General features: G+C 46.2%; 1 protein-coding gene across 1 annotated transcript in view; it reads left to right on the plus strand.

Moving 5' to 3' along the window:
- The window catches only part of LOC141273374 (atrial natriuretic peptide receptor 2-like), a 229792-nt gene that overhangs the window by 118788 nt on the left and 85417 nt on the right, over nucleotides 1-25587 (plus strand). The gene's annotated exons all lie outside the window — the stretch shown is intronic.

Here is a 25587-nt window from a genome sequence, read left to right on the forward strand (position 1 = left end):
ACAAGTCAACACTAGCCTGTCTGAAGGAGGAATTAAATCACCCACCGCTATAAAAAACAATGTATGCAAATGCAAGTGTTAGAAGTGCCTTATACAACCCCTGGCAAAAATTATGGAATCACCGGGCTCGGAGCATGTTCATTCGGTTGTTTAATGTTGTCAAAAAAAAGCAGATCACAGATATGGCACAAAACTAAAGTCATTTCAAATTGCAACTTTAGGGCTTTAAGAAACACTAAAAGAAATCAAGATAAAAAATGTGGTACTCATTTTCAGACCAAGCAGAGGGAAAAAATTATGGAATCACTCAATTCTGAGGAAAAAATTATGGCATCACGAAAGAACACTCCAATACATCACTAGTATTCTGTTGCACCACCTCTGGCTTTAATAACTGCTTGCAGTCTCTGAGGCATGGACTTAATGAGTGACAAACAGTACTTTTCATCAATCTGGCTCCAACTTTCTCTGATTGCTGTTGCCAGATCAGCTTTGCAGGTTGGAGCCTTGTCATGGACCATTTTCTTCAACTACCACCAAAGATTTTCAATTGGATTGAGATCCAGACTATTTTCAGGCCATGACATTGACTTTGTGTCTTCTTTCAAGAAATGTTTTCACAGTTTTTGCTCTATGGCAGGATGCATTATCATCTTGAAAAATTATGTCATCATCCCCAAACATCCTTTCAATTGATGGGATAAGAAAACTGTCCAAAATATCAATGTAAACTTGGGCATTTATTGAAGGTGTAATGACAGCCATTTCCCCAGTGCCTTTACCTGACATGCAGCCCCATATCATCAATGACTGTGGAAATTTGCATGTTCTCTTCATGCAGTCATATTTATAAATCTCATTGGAACGGCACCAAACAAAAGTTCCAGCATCATCACCTTGCCCAATGCAGATTCGCGATTCATCACTGAATATGACTTTCATCCAGTCATCCACATATTTAATGTTGAGGTCATAATTCTGATGAACACATACAGATACATACACAATAGTGTTAACACAGTAAGGTGGTGTATCTAAGCAGTGGCAAAATGATCTATGTATCAAGATATCATGCTGGTTTACTGTAAACAGCAGAAAGTCTGTAAAATTTGCTAATAAACCTAATTTGAAATGGGGGTTGAATAATTTAGAGTGCAACTGTATGATTATAAAAATAGGGCTTTTTGGATAGCTTATTTGGCAAACAAGGCATTTAGAACCTTTCAAGTATAGGACACTCTGAAGCAGTAGGTCAAGGTACATCAAATAGTAAATGTTGTAGCATAAAAAAATATATATGAAAGAGGGGAGTGTGCCAAAGTATCACCATGGAAAATGGCTCAGCACTGCACAAATGTAAAACTTACAATAAAAATAAGTGCATATGTGACGCTCGCAGCCCTGCCCTGGGAGATGGGGGTACTCGGAGCCAGGTCAGATGTTTGGTGGGTTGTAGCCGTGGCCTGGACCCGTTCCGTGCCCAGGGCCATCACATTTAAAATGGGTGTAATGGGCTTTCAGAGTTGGTGTTAATCGAGTGGTTGTGTTGACTACGCCACCTGTGGTGTCTGGTGATTCACCCACGAGCGCTGCGTTCAGTCCTTTGAGGCGGAATATAGTGGCAGGCGGAGATGATACTACTCCCCACAGGCGGAGCAGGGCCTCAGGGCAGAGAGAACGGGAGGATGGGAGTCATAGTGGGAGATGTGGTGCGGTGCCGCGTTGCAAAAAGAAACCGGAGGCCATAGGGGTAGTCTTCCAAGCTTTACTCACGGTAGTATGCACAGCTGCAAGGCTTCTCCCTGCTCCTCACGGTGCACTGCTGCCACCAGGATCGGGGGTCGACCACCTCCGAGTAATTCACATGTTTTGATCAGGGCCCCGCACCAGAGTGTTCCTAGACTTTCCCACTAGGTCTTCTCCTGTCCGTATGTGGTAGGTGTACTAAGGCCGGGTCTCCCTCTGGACTATGCACAGAACAAGGGTACGGGTGGCGACTCCACTCCGTCCATTACCTTGTGGGATCCACTGAGCCTCCGGGCTTCTCCGACTGAGACATAGAGTAACAAAGTCAGATATCGGGAGCCGGTACCCCTTTTGCAGCAGGAATCCCTCTGACTAGGCCAGAATAGTGAGGACAGGTGGCGTATACCGCTCCGTCTGCATCCCCCTGGGATCCTTTTGCATGCGGAGCTCTACTCCTAAGCTCCCCTCCAGGCCTTCTTGGGTAGGGACCTTGACCGGGTAGAGACAGCCGTTAACTCTTGCCCGCTCCTTGACTCAAGGCCAGAGTATGAGGACCGTGTCCCTATCAACTGCAGGTTCACACAGAAAGCCACGTTCAGTGATGAAGATCACAATCAAAAGACCATAAGCCCAAGATGGCTGTTTATTAAATATGAATTATTAAGTGTAACCTAAATGTGCATCCTCCACCCTCACCCACTACATGGTTCCCCCTAACTTTGGTTCCCCCATCTCCACTTATCCTGACTGGGGCAGCACCCTGGTGCCTTAAAAGCCCCCTTCAGGTGGGAGAGGTGTAGTGTTGGATGCAGAGGTGGGATCCTGTCAGCCGCACCATCCTTACCTCGAAGGGGAGATACCACACCTCATCAAAGAGGTGCAGTACCCCTGTGGCTTTCGAACCCTCAGGGGCGCCACACATATAGAACCAAAGATATGATATGAAAATATTTTTAATATATTTGGTTCTACATGCACTTATTTTCTTTGTAGATTACTTTCATAATATACAGTGAGTGAAATAAGTATTTAACACGTCACCAATTTTCTAAGTAAATACATTTCTAAAGGTGACACTGACGTAAATTCTCACCAGATATTGGTAACAACCCATCCAATCCACACAGGCAAAGAAATATCAGCTAATGGCTGTGTGTTACAGCTAGGACTAATGATGAGCGAATATGTTCGAAATCCGATTTCAAAAGTTAAGTTAGACATGAATATGGCACATTCGGATTCGTGATCGAAAAGGCGAGCAAAATTTGGTAAATTTGGTACAATTGGTAACATTCGGCGAATTTACATGGTTACGTGATTGCAGGACAACTACTGCGTTTTTTACAGTTTTGATAGCATAGTGCTTGTGCATGATGAGCGGGGAGACGTGGCAGATGAGTGGGGGGGCTGGTGATAGCTCAGAACAGGTCAGATCAGTGGAGCACTGTTTTTCGTTTTTTTTTTCCTGTAGGCGGTAACTTTAAGTCAGGAAAGCGCGGCTAGCCAATCAGAGCGTAGGAAGCATCCACAATGTCTCAGACACAAGGGCTTCTGCAATTGGCTGCTGAAATCACATGTCCTCCCTATATAAAAAGTGGCCATGTTCCCATTTTATGCATGTCACTAAAGGAGATAGACGCTGCTCGGTGTGCTCTGTCCTGTGTAATGAGAGATATTAGCTAGATAGATGGGCGCTTCTGTGGAAGTCAGATAGTGTAGATATGTCCTGTGCTGTGTACCTGTTCAATCGACCTTGCAGCCCTTTTTTTTGTTTTTGTGCAATTACTGAGATTCTGACACAAAGAGCAGGGCCTGTGGCACAGAACAGTGTTGTGCATCGGTTGTACTGTCCTCCATGCAAACCTTCAATCTATTTTTGCACTTGCTAATGTGTAAAAGCAAGCAAGCCCTTGTAGCCACTTTTTGTTTTTGTGGGGTTGAAATTCCGGTATCTGCAGAGCTTGTCAGTGCTGCGTGCAGACCACAAAAATATTTTTTTTTCATTTGCTAATGTGATAGTGCAAGCTGTGTTAGCCCAGTTTGTCATTTTTTTGGTGGAAGAACTTCAGCTTTATGCACAGTAAAAAAAATTTTTTTCTGTTGCTAGCCACAGTCCACCAAAGATTTTTTTGTGTGGCAGACGTCATACACTCTGCTAAAAGCCACCTACTATCTTAGTGGCAGTGAAGCTCAGCTGTTTTCAAAGTAAAAAAAAATATTTTTTGTCTTGCTAGGCAGAGTCCACAAACCATTTTTTTGTGTGGCCAACGTCATACACTCTGCTATACGTCAGCTACTACGTTAGTGGCGGTGAAATTCAGCTATTTTCAGAGTAAAAAAAAGATTTTTTCTGTTGCTAGAGATAGTCAGCCAAAGATTTTTTTGTGTCGCAGACGTGTTACACTCTGCTATAAGCCACCTAGTGCTTTTAGTGGCGGTGAAATTCAGCTGTTTTCAGAGTAAAAAAATGTATTTTTTCTGTTGCTAGTCAGAGTCCACAAAAGATTTTTTGGTGTCACAAATGTGATACACTTTGCTAAAAGCCACATACTATTTTAGTGGCGGTGAAATTCAGCTGTATGCAGAGCTTATGCAGAGTAAATAAATCTATTTTTTACTGTGACTAACGTGATACAGCAGGCTAGATCTGAGTTTGAAATATCTTGGAGCATATATTCTATGTTATACAGGCCTCATCCACAGTCAAAAAATACTTTCTTTAATTCCTAACGTTATGCAGCAAGGGATATCTCAGTTTGAATTAGTTTGGAGAATATCTCGTATGTTATACAGGCCTCATCCACAATAAAAAATACTTTCTTCTGTTACTAAGGTGATACAGTATTACTAATATGATACAGTAGGGGACATCTCAGTTTGAAATTGTTCGTAGCATTTCTCCTATGTTATACACGCCTCATCCACACTGAAAAATTACTTTCTTCTGTTACTAACGTCATACACTAGGGGACATTTCAGGGTGCCAAGGAAGGGTGGTTCATTGTGATCGAGGTGTTAGTGAAGGCGAGGAACAAATGGAAGAGGAAGAGTGTTACGGATCCGGGTGGTGGAACCTCTGTGCTGCGGTGCAAGGAGGGACCAGAGGGGCGTAACTAGGTATCAACTCGGACTGACCAAGGTTGCACGGCGGCTCAATCGACTCCATGAACCAGGGAAGGACCGAGCAGAGGGACCAGGTGCTACTCTGGGCCTGTCATTGTATGAGAGCAGGTGACTCCCACGGGTAACTGGCAGGAGCCTCCAGGTAGGCACGTCAGGAAACTGGTAGGAGCCTCCAGGTAGGCTGACAGATAGGCACGGCTGGTAACTAGTAGGAGCCTCCAGGTAGGCTGACAGATAGGCACGGTTGGTAACTGGTAGGAGCCTCCAGGTAGGCTGACAGAAAGGCACGGCAGGTAACTGGTGCATTCTCCGGGTAGGCAGGCAATCCAGACCCATAGACAGACTGGCAGGTTAGGATCATAGGCAGACCGTCGGGCAGGAGGGTACACTTGGCAGGCGGAGACAGGAAGTCAGGCTGGCGGACTGGACAGGTAGTCAGGCTGGCGGACGGGACTAGTAATCAGGCTGGCGGACTGGACTGGTAGTCAGGCTGGCGGACTGGACTGGTAGTCAGGCTGGCGGACTGGACTGGTAGTCAAGCTAGCAGTGGGACCTGAGGGCTGAAGCAGAGTTTAGGACACAAAGCTACAACCTTGCATGGGCACCTCCATTTTGGAGGAGGTGCCTTTTATATGAGAGGTCCACCGGCCATTGGCCGGGGACTCCTTAGGACGGCGCGCGCGGCCCCTTTAAGAGGAAGGGAGCACGCGCCCTAAGCAGAGTGCCCGTGAAGCTGCGTGCACCAGCAGCAGCAGGAGAGCCGGAAAACACCGGGCCGGGAGCGCGGCGGTAAGAGGGACGGCGTCTCTGCCTGTCAAGGGGCAGAGACGCTGATACTACAGTACCCCCCCTTTACGCCCCCTCTTTTTTAGGCCGGAAAGACATTTTTTAAGGAGAAGCGGGGCATGGATGTTTTCTCTGGGTTCCCAAGTTCTCTCCTCTGGTCCAAACCCCTTCCAATACACCAGAAAAAAGGTTTTTCCTCTTACCCTCTTGGTGGCCAGAATGTTCTCTACCTAATAGACGTCCTCAGCGGAGACCGGAGCTGAGGAGGTACCTGGATTGTCGGAAAAAGAATTAAGCACAACTGGTTTGAGGAGAGATACGTGGAAGGAGTTGGGAATCCGTAAGGTGGCCGGGAGTTTTAACTTGTAGGCTACTGGGTTGATTTGCTTGAGGACTTCAAATGGACCGATGAACCGTGGACCCAACTTATAGGAGGGTATTTTGAGGCGAACATGTTTGGAGGAGAGCCAAACCTTGTCCCCCGGACGGAATTGAGGTGGATCCAGACGTCTCTTATCAGCATGTTTCTTCATCCGCTCGGAGGATTGAAGAAATGCGGACCTAGTGTCTTCCCAAATGTTGGAAAATTCGCTGACCAGAGACTCCGTGGCAGGGTTGTCCACTGAAGCGGAGACGGGAAACGGAATCCGGGGATGTTGACCATAGACCACAAAGAGCGGGGACTTGGACGAAGATTCGGTCTCATGGTTTTTAAAGGAGAACTCGGCCCATGGTAGGAGCTCCACCCAATCGGTATGGTGATTGTTGACGAAGTGCCGGAGGAAGCAGATAAGGATCTGGTTGATACGTTCCACTTGGCCATTGGACTGAGGATGATAAGCAGAGGAGAAATACAGGGTGACATCCAGCAGTTTACACGTAGTTCTCCAGAAACGCGAAGTAAACTGGACCACGCGATCAGACACAATGTGGAGGGGTAGGCCGTGGAGACGAAAGATGTAATGGATGAAATCCTTGGCCAGCACAGATGCAGATGGGAGACCAGGCAGAGGGATGAAGTGGACCACCCAAATGACCGTACAACCGGCAGAAACAGGGAGGTCAGTAATAAAGTCCATAGCAATGTGTTGCCATGGGGCAGCAGGTACAGGAAGAGGCAGGAGGCAGCCGGCTGGAAGATGTCTGGGAACCTTGTTGCGGGCACAGGATGAACAGGCCGTGACGAAGTCTACCACATCCTTGCGCAGGGTGGGCCACGAGTAATGCCCGGTAATGAGCAGGAAGGTCTTCTTCTGGCCAGCGTGGCCGGCTATTTTAGATGAATGACCCCGGTGAAGAACCTTTTTATGATCCGGAACCGCTACAAACGTCTTACCGGGTGGGAGACGAGACAGATCCAAGGGAGCCACATTCATCACTTTGGAGGGACCGATGATATGCATAGGCTCCTCCTCTTGATCGGAAGACAGGAAGGATTGGGACAAGGCGTCGGCTTTAACGTTCTTGTCCGCCGGCGATAGTGTAGGGTAAAGTTGAAGCGGGTGAAGATCAAAGACCACCGGGCCTGACACGGATTGAGTCTTTGGGCATTCTGTAGATATGCCAGGTTTTTGTGGTCAGTATAGATGACCACCGGGTGCAGAGCCCCTTCAAGCAGGTAACGCCACTCCTCCAGCGCCAATTTGATGGCTAGCAGTTCTTGGTCTCCTATGGAGTAGTTGCGCTCGGACGAGGAGAAGAGCTTGGAGAAGAAGCCACAGGTTACCATTCTCCCGGACGGAGATTTCTGGGTGAGCACAGCTCCGGCTCCGAAAGAGGAAGCATCAACCTCCAGAAAGAACTGTTTGTTGCTCTCCGGACGGTGCAGCACTGGGGAAGAAGAGAAGGCTTGTTTTAAGGAGAGGAAGGCTTCCTCCGCTTTGGACGGCCATTCCTTAGGATTTGTTCCCTTTTGGGTGAGCGCAGAGATGGGAGCAGTCCGGGAAGAGAAATGTGGAATGAAGAGACGGTAATAGTTGGCGAAGCCCAGGAATTGCTGAATCGCCTTCAACCCCTCCAGACGGGACCACTTTAAGACGGCAGAGACCTTCTCGGGGTCCATCTCTAGACCTGTCTTAGAGATAATATAGCCCAGGAATGGAAGCGAGGTCTGCTCGAAGAGGCATTTCTCAAATTTTGCATATAGTTGATTCTGCCTGAGCCTAAGCAGGACCTGACGAACATCCCTCCGGTGTGTGGGAAGATCTGGAGAGAAGACCAAGATGTCGTCCAGGTACACCACCACGCAAGAATATAAGAGGTCACGGAAGATGTCGTTAACTAATTCTTGGAAGACGGCTGGAGCATTACAGAGACTGAAGGGCATCACACGGTATTCATAGTGGCCGTCCCGGGTATTGAATGCCGTCTCCTTGGCGGATCCGGACCAAGTTATACGCTCCACGAAGATCGAGCTTGGAGAAGATCTTCGCGCCTTTAAGGCGGTTGAACAGCTCAGAGATGAGCGGCAGGGGGTATTTGTTTTTGATAGTAATCTGGTTGAGTCCTCTATAATCGATACAGGGACGTAGTGAACTGTCTTTCTTTTTTACGAAGAAGAATCCGGCTCCAGCTCCGGGGAGGTAGATTTCCGGATGAATCCCCTAGCCAGATTTTCTTCGATGTACTCCGACATGGCCCGGGTCTCAGCCAACGACAATGGGTAAATACGCCCACGGGGTGGAGTGGCACCGGGTACCAGGTCGATAGGGCAATAATATGGCCTATGATGTGGCAGTGTCTCTGCTTCCTTCTTGTCGAAGACATCTGCATAGGGCCAGTAAGGTGCCGGTCATATCTCTGTAGCCAGGGTAGACCTAGCAAAAGGGAGTGAGAGAGTCCGGAAAGCACATGGAAGGAGATCCTCTCTAAGTGCAGCGAACTGGACTGGTAGTCAGGCTGGCGGACTGGACTGGTAGTCAGGCTGGCGGACTGGACTGGTAGTCAGGCTGGCGGACTGGACTGGTAGTCAATCTAGCAGTGGGACCTGAGGGCTGAAGCAGAGTTTAGGACACAAAGCTACATCCTTGCATGGGCACCTCCATTTTGAAGGAGGTGCCTTTTATATGAGAGGTCCTCCGGCCATTGGCCGGGGACTCCTTAGGACGGCGCGCACTGCCCCTTTAAGAGGGAGGGAGCGCGCGCGGGCTTGCGCGCCCTAAGCACAGTGCCCGGGAAGCTGCGCGCTCTGGCAGCAGCCGGAGAGCCGGAAGACTCTGGGCCGGGAGCGCGGCGGTAAGAGGGACGGCGTCTCTGCCTGTCAGGGGGCAGAGACGCCGATACTACAAAGAGGTGATGGGCGAACAACAGTCAGGACATGAAAAGGATAATCATCCCCTCTCTGTTCGTGTTTGGCGGGTGGGGACAGAGGAAACAAACATCAGAATTACCCAGCCACCAACACAGCATATGCTTGAACCTCAGGAAAGAGGCTGACATATGAGTGCGTTCTTGCTGCACTATCTGCAACATGATCCCCGTATAGTTATGATTCAAAATAGTGCTGACGATTGGGTTGCCTCTCTGTTAGATCCACGTTATAAGAGTAAATTTTGCCAGATCCTTCCCGCCCTGGAAAGGGACCCGCGAATGCTGGAGTATAGAAACTCGCTTTTATTCAACCTTAAGATAGGTTTTCCCCAAGCCAGCAGTGAGGCACACAGAGTTCATCGCAGCTCTACACTTCCAACCTCCTGCACGTCAATTTGTCAACACCAACATATTAGCAATAACAGTAGCATAAGTGGCAGAAGCAATTTCTTTGAGTCATTTCACACATTTTTTAGACCAGCTTGTGCACCTACACAACAGAGTAAAAGTCTGACACGTGGTGAATGACTGGAGAGGATGGTGCACTCCTGATTGAGTCTCCATCTGCTGGGTTGGCTGTAGTGGAAGAGGTTTTAGTTCCTAATTCTAAAATTTCTACTGTAGTGAAATTAATGCCACTTTGCTACTGTCTGCCACTAATTTTTGGAAATGTGGGGAATCCTGATTGCGTGTCCATCTATTGGGTTGGCTGTAGTGGAAGCGGTGTTGGTCCCCATTATACTACTTCTACTCTGATGAAATTGATGCCACTTTGCTGATTTCTGCCACTAATTTTTAGAAATGTAGGAAATCCTGATAGGGTCTCCATCTACTGGGTTGGCTGTAGGGGAAAAGGTGTCGATTCTAATTGTACAATTTCTACTGTAGTGAAGTTGATGCTACTTTGCTGGTGTCTGCTGCTAATTTTTGGAAATGTGGGGAATCCTAATAGGGTCTCCATCTACTGGGTTGGCTGTAGGGGAAGAGGTGTCATTCCTAAATGTACAATTTCTACTGTACTGAAATTCATGCCACTTTGTTGGTGTCTGCCACTAATTTTTGGAAATGTGGGGAATCCTGATTGGGTCTCCATCTATTGGGTTTGACTGTAGTAGAAGAGGTTTGTGTCTCCATTAAACTACTTCTACTCTAGTTAAATTGCTGCCACTTTGTTGGTGTTACGCAATAATTTAGGGAAATGTAAACACTCCTGGTTAGGTCTCCATCTCCTGGGTTGGTCGTAGTGGAAGAGGTTTTGGTCTCAATCTATTTGTATAGTTATACTGTAGTGAAATTAATTATTTGGTGCAGATATTGTTCTCCACAAAGGGGTACACAAAAATGATTAACTCAAAATTGGTTTTCAATAAACAACTGTGGCACCCCAAGGGTCTGGTTGCCACAGTGGCATTGCTTCCCTCAAAAGAGGTAATGCCATACCTGGAAGCAAGCAAGAGTTCTTTTAGCCAGGTACACAATACATGCAACACTTCCTGGCTCTAGACCAGCCAGGGGAGGACCCTCCCCTTGGCAACTGGATCTGGAGGCGGGGTTAGTTTAGTGCAGAGAGTTGAGTTTAGGACACTGAAGAGTGAGGAGCCAGGGACTGGAGCTGGAGATAGCTCGTCCTAGCCAGAATACACAGAGAACCGGACACCGGAGTCCGAGGCTGTGGGACCCTTCAGGCCCAGCAGCAGATACCGCAGGGCAGGAGATTGCAGGTCTCCTGGCCCCATCAGACGCCCGGAGGCTCAGTAGCACAGAGGGACCAGTACCGCCAAGGAGGAGCGAGGCATCCAGAAGGCCCGAGCTGCCAGCCATACGGGTGAGCACAGCACGTTACACTCAGGGACGTGGGCTACAACACAGCTACAAGCAGAATAGCCAAAAGAGTATAGTAAGAACGGCAGGCCTACAACTCCACCTGGCCAGAAGGACTCTATGTTTGCTCCCACACTGACCAGACTCTCATCTCTAGCCAGTACTCCTGTCCCGGCCTGTCTAATTGCTACCAGTAAAGACCCTGGGACTGCACTAGACTGGTTATTTCTGCACCGCGACACCCTGCACAACCACCATCATCCACACACACTGCCCTGAAGCTAACTCTTCCTGTGGGGAGTTATACCACCTTTGCTGCTATACCACCTTCTTCAGAGGACTGTTCCGCAGCGGCGGTCTCTATTAACCGCACTCCACAGGTGGCGTAATCGGACATTATATAACCTGTATACATCTACTACCCTTGGATTGACCACCTGGGTCACGGACCGGATCACCGCTACGGTGACTACAACCCCCAGCATCTACATGCCCTGCTCCGGGTACCCCACGGCCCAGGGGGCGCGTCACAACCATCAGCCGCCCCATCAAATGCATCTGCTGCTTCTTCCTCTGTTACCATGCCAAGTATTGTCACGCAGGTCTCCGACTGCAGAACATACGGTTGTATACTCGCACCAGTCAGGCTAAGTGAGAGCCCGTCAGCTGTAACAGAAGCTGACATGCCTGCTGTGTTTGTTTCACTGAGCACACCACATGTTTCTCAATCCACCGTAACATCTCCGCCTGCACCTCACTCACGGTCCAGCAGTTGTGGTCAAGTAAAAGATTGTTTACTCCTACACATGACAAAGCTAAGAGGTTGAACTCTACTATCTCCAATCTGTAGGCCACGGAAATGGTGGTCTTAGGCCCTAATTTTTTAAAATGTGAACAGTTCTGCTTGTGTCTCCATTGGCTGGGTTGGCTGTAGAAGAAGCAGTGTCGGTCCCCATTATACTACTGAAACTCTAGTGAAATTGATGCCACTTTGCTGGTGCCTGCCAGTAATTTTTGGAAATGTTGGGAATCCTGACTGGGTCTCCATCTATTGGGTTGGCTGTAGTGGAAGTGATGTCGGTCCCCATTATACCACTTAAACGCTAGTGAAATTTATGCCACTTTGGTGGTTTTAGGCCCTCATTTTTTTAAATGTGAACATTACTGATTGTGTCTCCATCTAATGGGTTTGGCTTTAGTGGAAGAGGTTTCTGTCTCCATTAAACTACTTCTACTCTGGTGAAATTGATGCCACTTTGCTGGTGTCTGCCACAAATTTTTGGAAATCTAGGGAATCTTGATAGAGTCTCCATCTACTGGGTTGGCTGTAGGGGAAGAGGTGTCGTTCCTAATTCTAAAATTTGTACTGTACTGAAATTGATGCCACTTTGGCTGGTTTAGGCCCTAATTTTTTGAAATGTGTTTGGGTCTCGCTATTTATTGGGTTGGCTGTAGTGGAAGAGGTGTCTTTCCAAATTCTACAATTTCAACTGTAGTGAAATTGATGCCACTTTGCTGGTGTATGCCACTAATTTTTGTAAATGTGGAGAATCCTGATTGGGTCTCCATTTATTGGGTTTGGCTGTAGTGGAAGAGGTTTCGGTCTCCCCTAAACTACTTCTACTGTGGTGAAATTGATGCCACTTTGCTGGTGTCTGCCACTAATTTTTGGAAATGTGGAGAATCCTGATTGGGTCTCCGTCTATTGGGTTTGGCTGTAGTGGAAGAGTTGTCGGTCACCATTATACTAGTTCTACTCTAGTGAAATTAATTCTTTGGTGCTGATATTTTTGTCACGGGGTGCACAAGATATAATCGAAAAAGGTTTTCTTAGTACAATGGTATATAAAGCAGGTTATATTTCATCTTTAATTTTTTGGTGCTGATATTGTTCTCCATACAGGGGTACACATTAGTAATGAGAGAGCACTAAATATTCTCAACTTAGTGGTTCAGCGGTTTATCAAAACCTACCCAGATCTGCCAGATCTCCTTGTGAAAGTACAACACGTGTGTGCCTATTTCAGAAAGTCAGCTATAGCTTCCGCCACCCTGGCAGTGCTTCAGCAGCATATGCAGCTTCCAGCTCACCGACTGTTGTGCGATGTCACCACATGTTGGAAATCAATTCAGGTCAGCCTCCGCACATAAGAACTGATGAGTGGGCATGGATGTCTGAGATCTGTGCCGTCCTCCAAAACTTTGAGGAGTCCACCAAGATGGTGAGCGGTGATGACGCCATAATTAGCGTCACCATTCCGCTTCTCTGTCTACTGAAACGCTTGGTGCTCACAGTTAAAGAGGAGGCATTACAGACGGAGCAAGAAACTATGCAGCCCAGCCTCATCTCATCTCAGTGTGGATTGGGTGATAATGAGGAGGAGGAGGATGAGGAGGAGAACATGGACAGTCGTCCTCTTGGGGAGGACAAGGAAGTCTTGGCTGTCTTGGAAGTCTTGATACCCCTCTCTCAGTTTGTGGGAAAGCTGTATAAGTTTCGCTTAATGACCTTCAGTGGCCTAAACCGTGGCTTTGCATATATACGTTATTTCTTAAAACGCATTGCAGATCAGGCCATTGTCCAACTCTGTAGTGATTAAATTCAAGGCGTAAAGAAAGATCTTTGTCTGTGACTAAGCACCACCGAGAAGTCTGAGCTGATGTTGGATGGGCTGCTATTGCTTATGCAAGAAGCTGCATTAGAGGACTTCCTGGGAGAAATGACAGCCGGAGTAGATACGGTTTCCCTCTATGCGAGTCCTTTCACCGAGCTAAAGAATATGGCTGTGGTGAAATACAACTCTCACCGAGAAGCAGTGTCAGACTGAAGAACATTGGGCCCACCAGAGGATTTGATTCTGAGGGACCACCTTTCTCCCCAAGTAAAGAGCCCCATAGCAGCTGCAAGGTTTGCGCTATGAACTCTCCTGAAGGAGAAGCCAGGGCCCACCGGAGGGTTCTCTGGTGGGCCCATCCAACCCTGCCGAAAAGCATCCCTGGCTAAGAAAAGTGTGTGGGAAGGTTCCCGGACACTCTATGGCTGTTTTTTTATTGTGGACTGCCTCCGTACCATCCCTGGCCACATACGCTTGTCCACGTGTTTATGGTTAGGTGGTCCTTCCCAGTAAGTGCACTGGGGAGGGCACGGGTAATGTTCTGGGACCCGTGCTTATGGAAGGTGGGGACGACACCGGGAGAAATAGTAGCGGCTGGGGACCGTGTATGGAGAACCAGCCGCCAGCATGAGGTTGTGGAAAGCTTCCGCTTCCACGAGGCTAAAAGGCAACATTTCAAGTGCAAGCAACGGTCCAGAAATGTGGCAGTTAGTATTGCGGCTTGTTTTGGCTGGCTGCATACTTGCGCTTGCATTCCACATAACAGAAAACTAAGGAGATGGCTGGCCTCATCATCACAACCTGAAAGGTTTGCGCTATGAACTCTCCTGATGGAGAAGCCAGGGCCCACCGGAGGATTCTCCGGTTCTCTGGTGGCCCTGTACAACCCTGCCGAGAAGCAGCCCTCGATAAGAAAAGTGTGTGGGAAGGTTCCTGGAACTCTATGGCTGATTTTCTACTGAGGGGGAAACCCATATAAACACGGGGAGAACAAACAAAATCCTTGCAGATGTTGTCTTTGGTGGGATTTGAACCCTGGACCCCAGCGCTGCAAGGCTTCAGTGCTGACCACTGAGCCACTGTGCTGCCTTCTCTGTTCTCCCTCTGATATTTAACATGCTGGAGAAACTTGAAACTACTGCCACTCAGTATCTTCAGCTCCTTTTTGAGAAACTAATGTATTTGGGCAGCCACTCAGTCTACCAAATAGAATTCCTGAGAAGGAAATTGTTGATGGCTTCGCTACTGGTACTGGGGGCACTGCTAATAACATGGCGTCATGCCATAGCTCACTGGAAATATTGCAGGCTGGTTGGAGTCAAGCTGATTCCCATAGAAAAGTACCAGCAGCAACCTAAGGAGATGGTGGCCTCTATCATCATCCCGACCTCTATCATCATCACGACCTCGACACTATGGACTCTCCTGAAGGAGAAGCCAGGGCCCGCCGAAGGAGTTTCCGGTTTTCTTGTGGGCCCGTCCAACCCTGCTGAGAGGCAGCCGTGGCTAAGAAAAGTCTGTGGGAAGGTTCCCAGACACTGTATGGCTGCTTTTTTGCTGTGGCCTGGCTCCAGTGAGATGTACCGTCCCTGGCCACATCCACTTTTCCACGTGTTTGTGATGTAGACGTCCTTCCCACTAAGTGCACTGGGGAGGGAACGGGTAATGTTCTGGGACCCATGCTTGTGGAAGGCGGGGACGACACCGGGAGAAATATGGAGACCAGGCCGCCGCCGTGAGGGTTGTGAAAAGCTTCCACCTCCACAAGCCTAAAAGGCAACATTTCAAGTGGAAGCAGCTGTCCAGAAATGTGGCAGTTTAGGATCCCAGCGCTGCAAGGCTTCAGGGCTAACCATTGGGCCAATTTGCTGCCGTTCACCCTCTTAGATCTAACAGGCTGGAGAAACTTGCACCTATTGCCACTCTTTATCTTCAGCTCCTTTGTGAGAAACTAATGTATTTGGGCAGCCACTCAATCTACCAAATAAAATTCCTGAGAAGGAAATTGGGGATGGCTCCGCTACTGCTACTGGGGGCAGTGCTAATACCATGGCATCGTACCATAGTTCACTGTAAATATTCCAGGATGGTAGGAGTCAAGCAGATTCCCACAGAAAACTACCAGCAGTAATGTTCTGGGACCATTGCTTGTGGGAGGTGGGGATGACACCAGGAGTAATAGTGGCGGATGGGGACCGAGTATGGAGACCCGGCTGCCGCCATGAGGTTGTGAAAAGCTTCCGCCTCCACGAGCCTAAAAGGCAACATTTCAAGTGCAAGCAGCTGTCCAGAAATGTGGCAGTTTAGTATTGCGGCCTGTGGGTGGGTTAGGCTGGCTGCATACTTGCGCTTCCAAGTAACAGAAAACTAAGGAGATGGATGGCCTCATCATCATCACAACCTGAAAAGTTTGCACTATGAACTCTCCTGATGGAGAAGCCAGGGCCCACCAGAGGATTCTCCGGTTCTCTGGTGTGCCAGTCCAACCCTGCCGAGAAGCAGCCTTGGCTAAGAAAAGTGTGTGGGAAGGTTCCCGGATACGCTATTGCTGCTTTTTTACTGTGGACTGGCTCCAGAAATCCATAAGATTGCAATCTATAAGATCCCTTCACTGTCTCCCAATTGCCCAGCGTATCCAGTTCAAACTACTAACACTGACGTACAAAGCCATCCATAACCTTTCTTCTCCGTACATCTCTGAACTAATCTCCCAATATATTCCCTTCCGTAATCTCCGGTCCTCCCAAGACCTCCTTCTTTCGACACTTATTTGTTCCTCACCCAATCACCCCCAATACTTCTATCAAATATCCCCCATCCTCTGGAATTCTGTGCCTCAACACGTCCGATTAGCCATCACATTTGGATCCTTCAGACACTACCTGAAAACCCATCTCTTCAAGACAGCCTACAGCCTGCCATTGCCTCGCTGCCACCTCACCTCAACACCACGGGAGCTAATGCAACTCCATGACCTACTGTCTCCTTCCTCACCATCCTGTAGAATGTAAGGCCGCAAGTGCAGAGTCTATAAGACTTAAGATGCAATATGGCACCTTGGCAAAGCCCAGTTATGTTCTTCCTCTGATATCTAACAATAGCAAACAGGTCATGCTGGAGAAACTTGTACCTACTGCCACTCAGTGTCTTCAGCTCCTTTGTGAGAAACTAATGTTTGCTCAGCCAGTCTACCAAGTAAAATTCCTGAGGTACGGAAATTGTGGATGGCTTTGCTTTTGGTACTGGGTGCTAATATCAAAACGTGGCATGCCATTCACTGGATATTCCTGGCTGGTTGGAGACAAGCTCATTCCCACAGAAAAGTACGAGCAAGCTAAGGAGATGGTGGCCTCTATCATCATGAAGGAGTTTGCTCGTTGTCTAGTAGTCTGGCTTTTATACTAAAGATCCTGCTCATTTTTATAGTTTTAAGTGAGCACGCAGAGACCGTGGTTTCTGCAGCAGCGCATCCAGGCCGGGATAGTGGCGGAGAAATTGCTGTACCATCAGGTTGAGGATGCGAACCATGCAAGGCACATGTCTGAGGTACCCCAGCGTAGGGCCGCCACCGAGTTTGCACCGTTATCGCACATGGCCTTCCCTTGTTCCGGGTTCAGTGAAGACAGCCATTGCTCAAACTCGGCCTGGAGACTTGTCCACAACTCTTCAGCTATATGACTGCAATCTCCAAGGCATATTAATTTTAACACTGCCTGATTACGGTGAGACCTGGCTGCGCAGCACGGAGGTGGGGGAGAAACTCTCTGCACTGTTGGAACGTGTGTCTCAGTAAGGCAGAGGTTGAGGGCGCAGAAGAGGTGGAGGATGCAGAAGCACTGGTGGAAGTGTTATATACAGAGGTTTGTCCCGCAAGCCTTGGGAATTCCAACACTTGCTGTCTAGTGACACCTTGGTGTCTAGTGGTTTAGTTCTCCATCCCCTGGTGTGTAGTGGTTTAGTTCTCCAACCCTAGCTGTTTAGTAGGTTAGTTTTCCACCCCCCATTGTCTTATTAGTTAAGTTCTCCAACCCCTGTTTTCTATTAGTTTAGTTCTCCATGTTCTGGTGTGTATTTGTTTCATTCTCCAACCTTAGCTATTTAGTAGTTTTGTTCTCCAACCCCTGTTGTCTTATTAGTTTAGTTCTCCATGTTTTGGTGTGTATTTGTTTCATTCTCCAACCCATCCATGCCCAACCCCAGGGGTTAACGTCTGGTGACGAGGGTTTGGATTCTTCTTGGACCCTACTTCATCCGGGCCTGGATCAACTGAAAAAAATTTTGGACATTGCTACACATGCTTTCCCTCTTTTGAGTCTGTGAAGCTTTGGATCAGACCTCTGATGTCACGGAATAGAATGTGTGAACAGCTCTGCAGACTCGCCCATCTGTGCTTCTTCATAGTCAGTTGGCCGGTTGGAGAGCTGTGACATGGGTGAAAACAATGGTAATTGGGGTGCCACCTCTGAGGACTGTACTGTGTGTGATATTAAGATGGAGGAAGAGGAGCAGAGGCCACTTAATGCAGCGCTTGTCATCTACTGGAGCACATGTTCTTCTTGTCCCTCATCTACAAGGCATACCGCTGTGTGACTGCCAAAGAAAGGGAGTGGAGTCCAGTAAAAGAAGTTTTCAAAATGCTGCACAATTGCTCACTGCAGCAAAACAAACCTACTTCCCATCTCTCATATCATATGTGTCTCACAACCCTAAACAGCTATTCAGTACTTTCAAGTCCCTCCTCTGTCCACCAGCTCCCCCTCCCTCTCCTCTTCTCTCATCCCAGCTGAAGACTTAGACTCATTCTTCAAGCAGAATATTGGCAACATAGGGCAAAGCTTTTGGTTAAAGTCCCAACAGCCCCTTCTCTCTCATAACGACTCAACTCTCCTCCAAAACCAGCTTCTCCGCCATCACAGACGATCATCTTTACTCTCTAAATCACATCTCCCCACCTGTGAACTTGACCTAATACTATCCCACCTCATTCCAAACCATATCACAGTCTTCATCCCAAGCCTAACCCTCCTCTTCTACCTGTCACTAACAACTGGCATCTTACCATCATGATTCAAACATAACTTGATCACACCTATCCTCCAAAAGCCCTCCCTTGACCCATCCTATGTTTAGCTATCACCTCATGTCACTTCTCCCCTATGACTCCAACTACTATTTTGAACTGTCCTCCCAACTCTCCTCCTGCTCCCTCTTTGACCGCTTACAATCAGGCTTCTGACCTCACCATTCCACTGAAAATGCACTGACTAAAGTCACCAATGACCTAATAACTGCCAAATCCAAGCCAGACTACTCGTCTTCCTCCTCCTAGACCTGTCATCTGCCTTCGACACAGTAGACCATACACTCTTACTACAGACTCTCATCTCTCGGCATCACAGACTTGGCCCTGTTTTGGATCTTTTCATACCTAACCGACAGGACGTTCAGTGTCTCCCACTCACAGACCACTTCCTCATCTCACCCCCTATGTGTCGTTGTCCCCTAAGGTTCAGTTGCAGGACCCAGGCTCTTCTCCATCTACACCTTCGGTCTGGGACAGCTCATGGTCTCACGGCTTTCAGTATCACCTCTATGCTGATGACACACAGATCTACCTCTCTGGACCTGATATCACCTCCTTACTAACCAGAATCTCACAATGTGTGTCCTGAATTTCATCTTTCTTCTCTGCTAGATTTGTAAAAATTAACATGGATAAAACAGAATGCATCATTTTTCCACCATCACATTCACCCCCTCCCCCAACTGACCTATCTATCAAAGTGAATGGCTGCCCAATCTCCCTAGTCCCGCAAGCTTGACTCTGATCTGTCCTTCAAACGTCAGATTCAAGCCCTTTCCACTTGCTGCTGACTCCAACTCCAAAGTATCTCGGGGAACCGCACATTCCTCAACCATGAATGTAGAAAAACATCAGCGCACGCCCTCATCATCTCCCGGCTCGACTACTACAAGCTCCTGCTCTGTGGCCTCCCTTCTACTCCTCTCGTACCCCTTCAATCTATCCTAAACTGTGCTGGCCGATTAATCTACCTGTCAACCCTCTATTCCCAGGCTTCTCCCCTCTGTCAATCCCTGCACTGGCTCCCTGTTGCCCAGAGACTCCAGTTGAAAAGCCTAACGTTAGCAAACTAAGCCATCGAAAACCTCTCTCCTCCATACATGTGTGATCTAGTATCCCTGTTCTAGTTACCTGAACGCAACTTCTCATCCTTCCAAGGTTTCCTTCTCTACTTCCCTCTTATCTCTTCTTGTCACAATCGCATACAAGATTTGTCCCGTGCATCTCCGCTACCGTGTCTTGCTGTACCCCAACACATCAGACTCTCGTCTACCATGCAAACCTTGAAAAGGAAGCTGAAGACACACTTCTTGTGACAAGCGTACATTCTGCGGTAAGCCTTGCTCCAGCATACCGCTGCATGACTAGCTGTACCCTGACCTACTGTATCCTCACCCATTCCTTGTAGATCGTTTCTGCTCCCTCGCAGGCAGGGTCCTCTCTCCTCTTGTACCAGTTGGTGACCCCTTTTGACATGTAAAGCGTCACGGAATAAATGTCGCTGTAATAGTAATGATAATTATAGTACTAGTAATGATGGCACTGTGGTTAAGAAAAGTTTTATCTATCAAAATATACAAATAATTAAACTGATTGGTAAAAAACATAAACGGATATCATATCTGTCCCAAAGTGACATCAATAAAAACATTGCATTGCCCCACAAAAAATAAACCATTACACAGCTCTATTGATCGAAAAATGAAAATGTTACGAAATTCGGAAAATGGTGACACTACCAAAAAAATATATTTTTTCAAACTTCTGTTTTTTTTATCATTAAAAGAATAAAAAAGAGACATGTTTGGTTTTGCTGTAAGCATACTGATGAGGAGAATCATATTTCGAGGTCATTTTTACCACACAATGTACCCCATAAAAACAGTTCCCAAAAAAACAATGTCACCACACTTGGAATTTTTTTCCCCGGTTCCCAGTACACTATATGGTGAAATGAATGGTGTCATTCGAAAGGACAACTAGTCCAGCAAAAAATAAGCCCTCATACGTCTATGTGGACAGAAAAATAAAAAAATTAAGGCTCTGGGAAGAAGTGGAAGAAAAAGCAAAAAATGCAAAAACCATTGGAGTTGTCTTGTTATATATTTCTCTATCTCTAGATATCTCTATCTATCTCTAGAGAGAGAGAGAGAGCGAGATAGAGAGATACAGTAAGGCTGTGTGCCCACTATGTGTTTTTTAAGCGTTTTCGCAGCGGCAAATGCTCCGCAGAATTGCTTAAAAAACTCTTGGTAGAAGGTCTGCCATGTTCCCCAATGATAATCCGCATGTGCTTTGCACATGCTGCGGAAATTTCCGCTGCGGATTATCATTGCGGAAAAATTTGCAGCACTACTAATTATTTTGCGTAATCACAGCGTTTTCGCCGCCATTGAGTTGCATTGAATCGCTTAATATCCCTGGCAGTAAAAACGCATGTAAAATCCGTTTTACATGGAGATGCAGAAACGCTCAGGAAAAATCCAGAGCATTTCTGCATCGTGGGCACATAGCCAAATGCTGAAACTGTTGGCACCCGTGAAATTGTTCCAGAACATTAAGTATTTCTCTCAGAAAATTTTCGCAATTACACATGTTTTGTTATACATGTTAATTTCCTTTCTGTGTATTGGAACAACACAAAAAAAGAGAAAAAAAGGCAAATTGGACATAATTTCACACAAAACCCCCAAGATGGGCTGGACAAAATTGTTGGCATCCTCAACTTGATATTTGGTTGCACACCCTTTGGAATGAATAACTGCAATCAATCGCTTCCTACAACCATCAACAAGCTTCTCACGCATCTCAACTAGAATTTTGGAGCACTCTTCTTTTGTAAACTGCTCCTGGTCTCTCATATTTGAAGGGTGCTTTCTCCCAACAAAAATATTTAGATTTGAGAGTCCTCAGTGGTTGATACCTTTTAATGGCTAACTGAAAAGATGGTAAAAAATTGCAAGCTTTCAAAACTACAAAGGTTTCTTCGTCACACGGTACAAAGATATATATTTCCCCTTCTCCCAACAACAATTTTAAAATCTCTCCACAGGTGCTCAATGATATGCTTTACCAAAAAGGTCTACCTTGGTCTCATCTGTTCAAAAGACGGTTTTCCAAAAGGATTTTGACTCACTCGAGTATACAGTTATATGAAAATGTTTGGGCACCCCTATTAATCTTAAGCTTACTGTTTTATAAAAATTGGTGTTTTTGCAACAGCTATTTCAGTTTGATGTATGTAATAACTGTTGGACACAGTAATGTTTCTGCCTTGAAATGAGGTTTATTGTACTAACAGAAAATGTGCAATCTGCATTCAAACAAAATTTGACAGGTTCATAAGTATGGGCACCTCACCAGAAAAGTGACATTAATATTTAGTAGATCCTCCTTTTGCAAAAATAACAGCCTCTAGTCGCTTCCTGTAGCTTTTAATGATTTCATAGATCCTGGATGAAGGTATTTTTGACCATTCCTCTTTACAAAACAATTCCAGTTCAGTTAAGTTTGATGGTCGCCAAGCATGGACAGCCGTCTTCAAATGATCCCACAGATGTTCAATGATATTCAGGTCTGGGGACTGGGATGGCTATTCCAGAACATTGTAATTGTTCCTCTGCATGAATGCCTGAGTAGATTTGGAGCGGTGTTTTGGATCATTGTCTTGCTGAAAGATCCATCCCCTGCGTAACTTCAACTTTGTCACTGATTCTTGAACATTATTGTCAAGAATCTGCTGATACTGAGTGGAATCCATGCGTCCCTCAACTTTAACAAGATTCCTGGTGCCGGTATTGGCCACACAGCCCCAAAGCATGATGGAACCTCCACCAAATTTTACTGTGGGTAGCAAGTGTTTTTCTTGGAATGCTGTGTTTTTTTGCCGCCATGCATAACGCCTTTTTGTATGACCAAACAACTCAATCTTGGTTTCATCAGTCCACAGGACCTTCTTCCAAAAAGAAATTGGCTTCTCCAAATGTGCTTTTGCATACCTCAGCCGACTCTGTTTGTGGCGTGCTTGCAGAAACGGCTTCTTTCGCATCACTCTCCCATACAGCTTCTCCTTGTGCAAAGTGCGTTGTATAGTTGACCGATGCACAGTGACACCATCTGCAGCAAGTTGATGCTGCAGCTCTCTGGAGGTGGTCGGAGGATTGTCCTTGACTGATCTCACTTCTGGCCTTAACAAGAACTGTCCCTGTGTTCTTCCATTTCCTTACTATGTTCCTCACAGTGGAAACTGACAGGTTAAATCTCTGAGACAGCTTTTTGTATCCTTCCCCTGAACAACTATGTTGAATAATCTTTGTTTTCAGATCATTTGACAGTTGTTTTGAGGAGCCCATGATGCCACTCTTCAGAGGAGATTCAAACAGGAGAACAACTTGCAAGTGGCCACTTTAAGTAGCTTTTCTCATGATTGCATACACCTGGCTATGAAGTTCAAAGCTCAATGAGGTTACAAAACAAAAAAAAGTGCTTTAGTAAGTCAGTAAAAAGTAGGTAGGAGTATTTAAAACAAGAAAATGATAAGGGTGCCCATACTTATGCACCTGTCAAATTTTGTTTGAATGCAGATTGCACATTTTCTGTTAGTACAATAAACCTCATTTCAAGGCAGAAACATTACTGTGTCCAACAGTTATTACATATATCAAACTGAAATAGCTGTTGCAAAAACACCAATTTTTATAAAACATTAAGCTTAAGATTAATAGGGGTGCCCAAACTTTTTCATATAACTGTATTTTGGCAAACTGCAGTCTACCTTTTTTATGTCTCTGTCTCAGCAGTGGGGTCCTCTTGGGACTCCTGCCACAGCATTTTATTTCATTCAAATGTCGACGGATAGTTCACGCTGACACTGATGCACCATGAGCCTGCAGGACAGCTTAAATTTCTTTGGAACTTAATTGGGGGGTGCATATCCACCATCCTGACTATCCTGTGTTGCAACCTTTCATCATTTTTTCTCTTCCTTCCACATCTAGGAAGATTAGCTACAGTGCAATGGGTTGTTAACTTCTTGATTATATTGCGCACCGTGGACAAAGGGTCATTAAGATCTCTGGAGATAGACTTGTAACCTTGAAATTGTTGATATCGTTCAACAATTTTGGCTCTCATTTCCTCAGAAAGTTCTCTTCTCCTCTTTCTGTTCTACATGGTTAGTGTGGCACACACAGACACACCATCAAAGATTGAGTCACCTTCTTCCCTTTTTATCTGGTTTCAGGTGTGATTTTTATATTGCCTACACTTGCCTCAGGTGAATTTGAATGAGCAACACATGCTTGAAACAAAGTTGTTTACCCATAATTTTGGAAAGGAGACAACAATTTTGCCCAGCCCATTTTTGGGATTTTGTGTGAAATTATGTCCCACTTGCATTTCTTTATCTGTTTTTTATGTGATGTTCCAATACACACAAAGGAAATAAATGTGTACAACAAAACGTGTCATTGCAATAATTTTCTGACAGAAATACTTCATTTTCTGGAACAAGTTCAAGGGTGCCAACACTGTTGGCCATGACTGTATATATGTTACCACTGTTATACACACGCACACACATACAGTACAGACCAAAAGTTTGGACACACCTTCTCATTTAAAGATTTTTCTGTATTTTCATGACTGTGAAAATTGTACATTCACACTGAAGGCATCAAAACTATGAATTAACACATGTGGAATTATATACTTAACAAAAAAGTGTGAAACAACTGAAAATATGTCTTATATTCTAGGTTCTTCAAAGTAGCCACCTTTTGCTTTGATGACAGCTTTGCCCACTCTTGGCATTCTCTTGATGAGCTTCAAGGGGTAGTCATCGGAAATGGTCTTCCAACAATCTTGAAGGAGTTCCCAGAGATGCTTAGCACTTGTTGGCCCTTTTGCCTTCACTCTGCGGTCCAGCTCACCCCAAACCATCTCGATTGGGTTCAGGTCTGGTGACTGTGGAGGCCAGGTCATCTGGCGTAGCACCCCATCACTCTCCTTCTTGGTCAAATAGCCCTTACACAGCCTGGAGGTGTGTTTGGGGTCATTGTCCTGTTGAAAAATAAATGATGGTCCAACTAAACGCAAACCGGATGGAATAGCATGCCGCTGCAAGATGCTGTGGTAGCCATGCTGGTTCAGTATGCCTTCAATATTGAATAAATCCCCAACAGTGTCACCAGCGAAGCACCCCTACACAATCACACCTCCTCCTCCATGCTTCACGGTGGGAGCCATGCATGTAGAGTCCATCCGTTCACCTTTTCTGCGTCGCACAAAGACACGGTGGTTGGAACCAAAGATCTCACATTTGGACTCATCAGACCAAAGCACAGATTTCCACTGGTCTAAAGTCCATTCCTTGTGTTCTTTAGCACAAACAAGTCTCTTCTGCTTGTTGCCTGTCCTTAGCAGTGGTTTCCTAGCAGCTACTTTACCATGAAGGCCTGCTGCACAAAGTGTCCTTTTAACAGTTGTTGAAGAGATGTGTCTGCTGCTAGAACTCTGTGGCATTGACCTGGTCTCTAATCTGAGCTGCTGTTAACCTGCGATTTCTGAGGCTGGTGACTCGGATAAACTTATCCTCAGAAGCAGAGGTGACTCTTGGTCTTCCTATCCTGGGGTGGTCCTCATGTGAGCCAGTTTCTTTGTAGCACTTGATGGTTTTTGCAACTGCACTTGGGGACACTTTCAAAGTTTTCCCAATTTTTCGCACTGACTGACCTTCATTTCTTAAAGTAATGATGGCCACTCGTTTTTCTTTACTTAGCTGCTTTTTTTTGCCATAATACAAATTCTAACAGTCTATTCCGTAGGATATATATATATATAGTTCATAGGACAGGATATTAATCTGATATTTTTGGTTAAATTGTGTGGAAAATTACTGTGTGCCCAGCTAGATGGAACAGGTATTTAGATCATTATCTTTCACCATCTCATGATTGTAGGTTGGAGACAAATTGTTCAAAATTGATGCAGAGCAATGTCAAAGAACATTTCACAGCACTGGAGTATCTAGATATTGTCAGTAGTTGTTAAAGAACTTGTCTGGAGGGATGCAAAAAAATGTTTTATTTAAAATAAAATATAATA

This window comes from Phyllobates terribilis, unplaced genomic scaffold (assembly GCF_046119375.1).
Source record: "Phyllobates terribilis strain yellow unplaced genomic scaffold, ASM4611937v1 Scaffold_1__5_contigs__length_1240528914, whole genome shotgun sequence".
NCBI lineage: Eukaryota > Metazoa > Chordata > Amphibia > Anura > Dendrobatidae > Phyllobates > Phyllobates terribilis.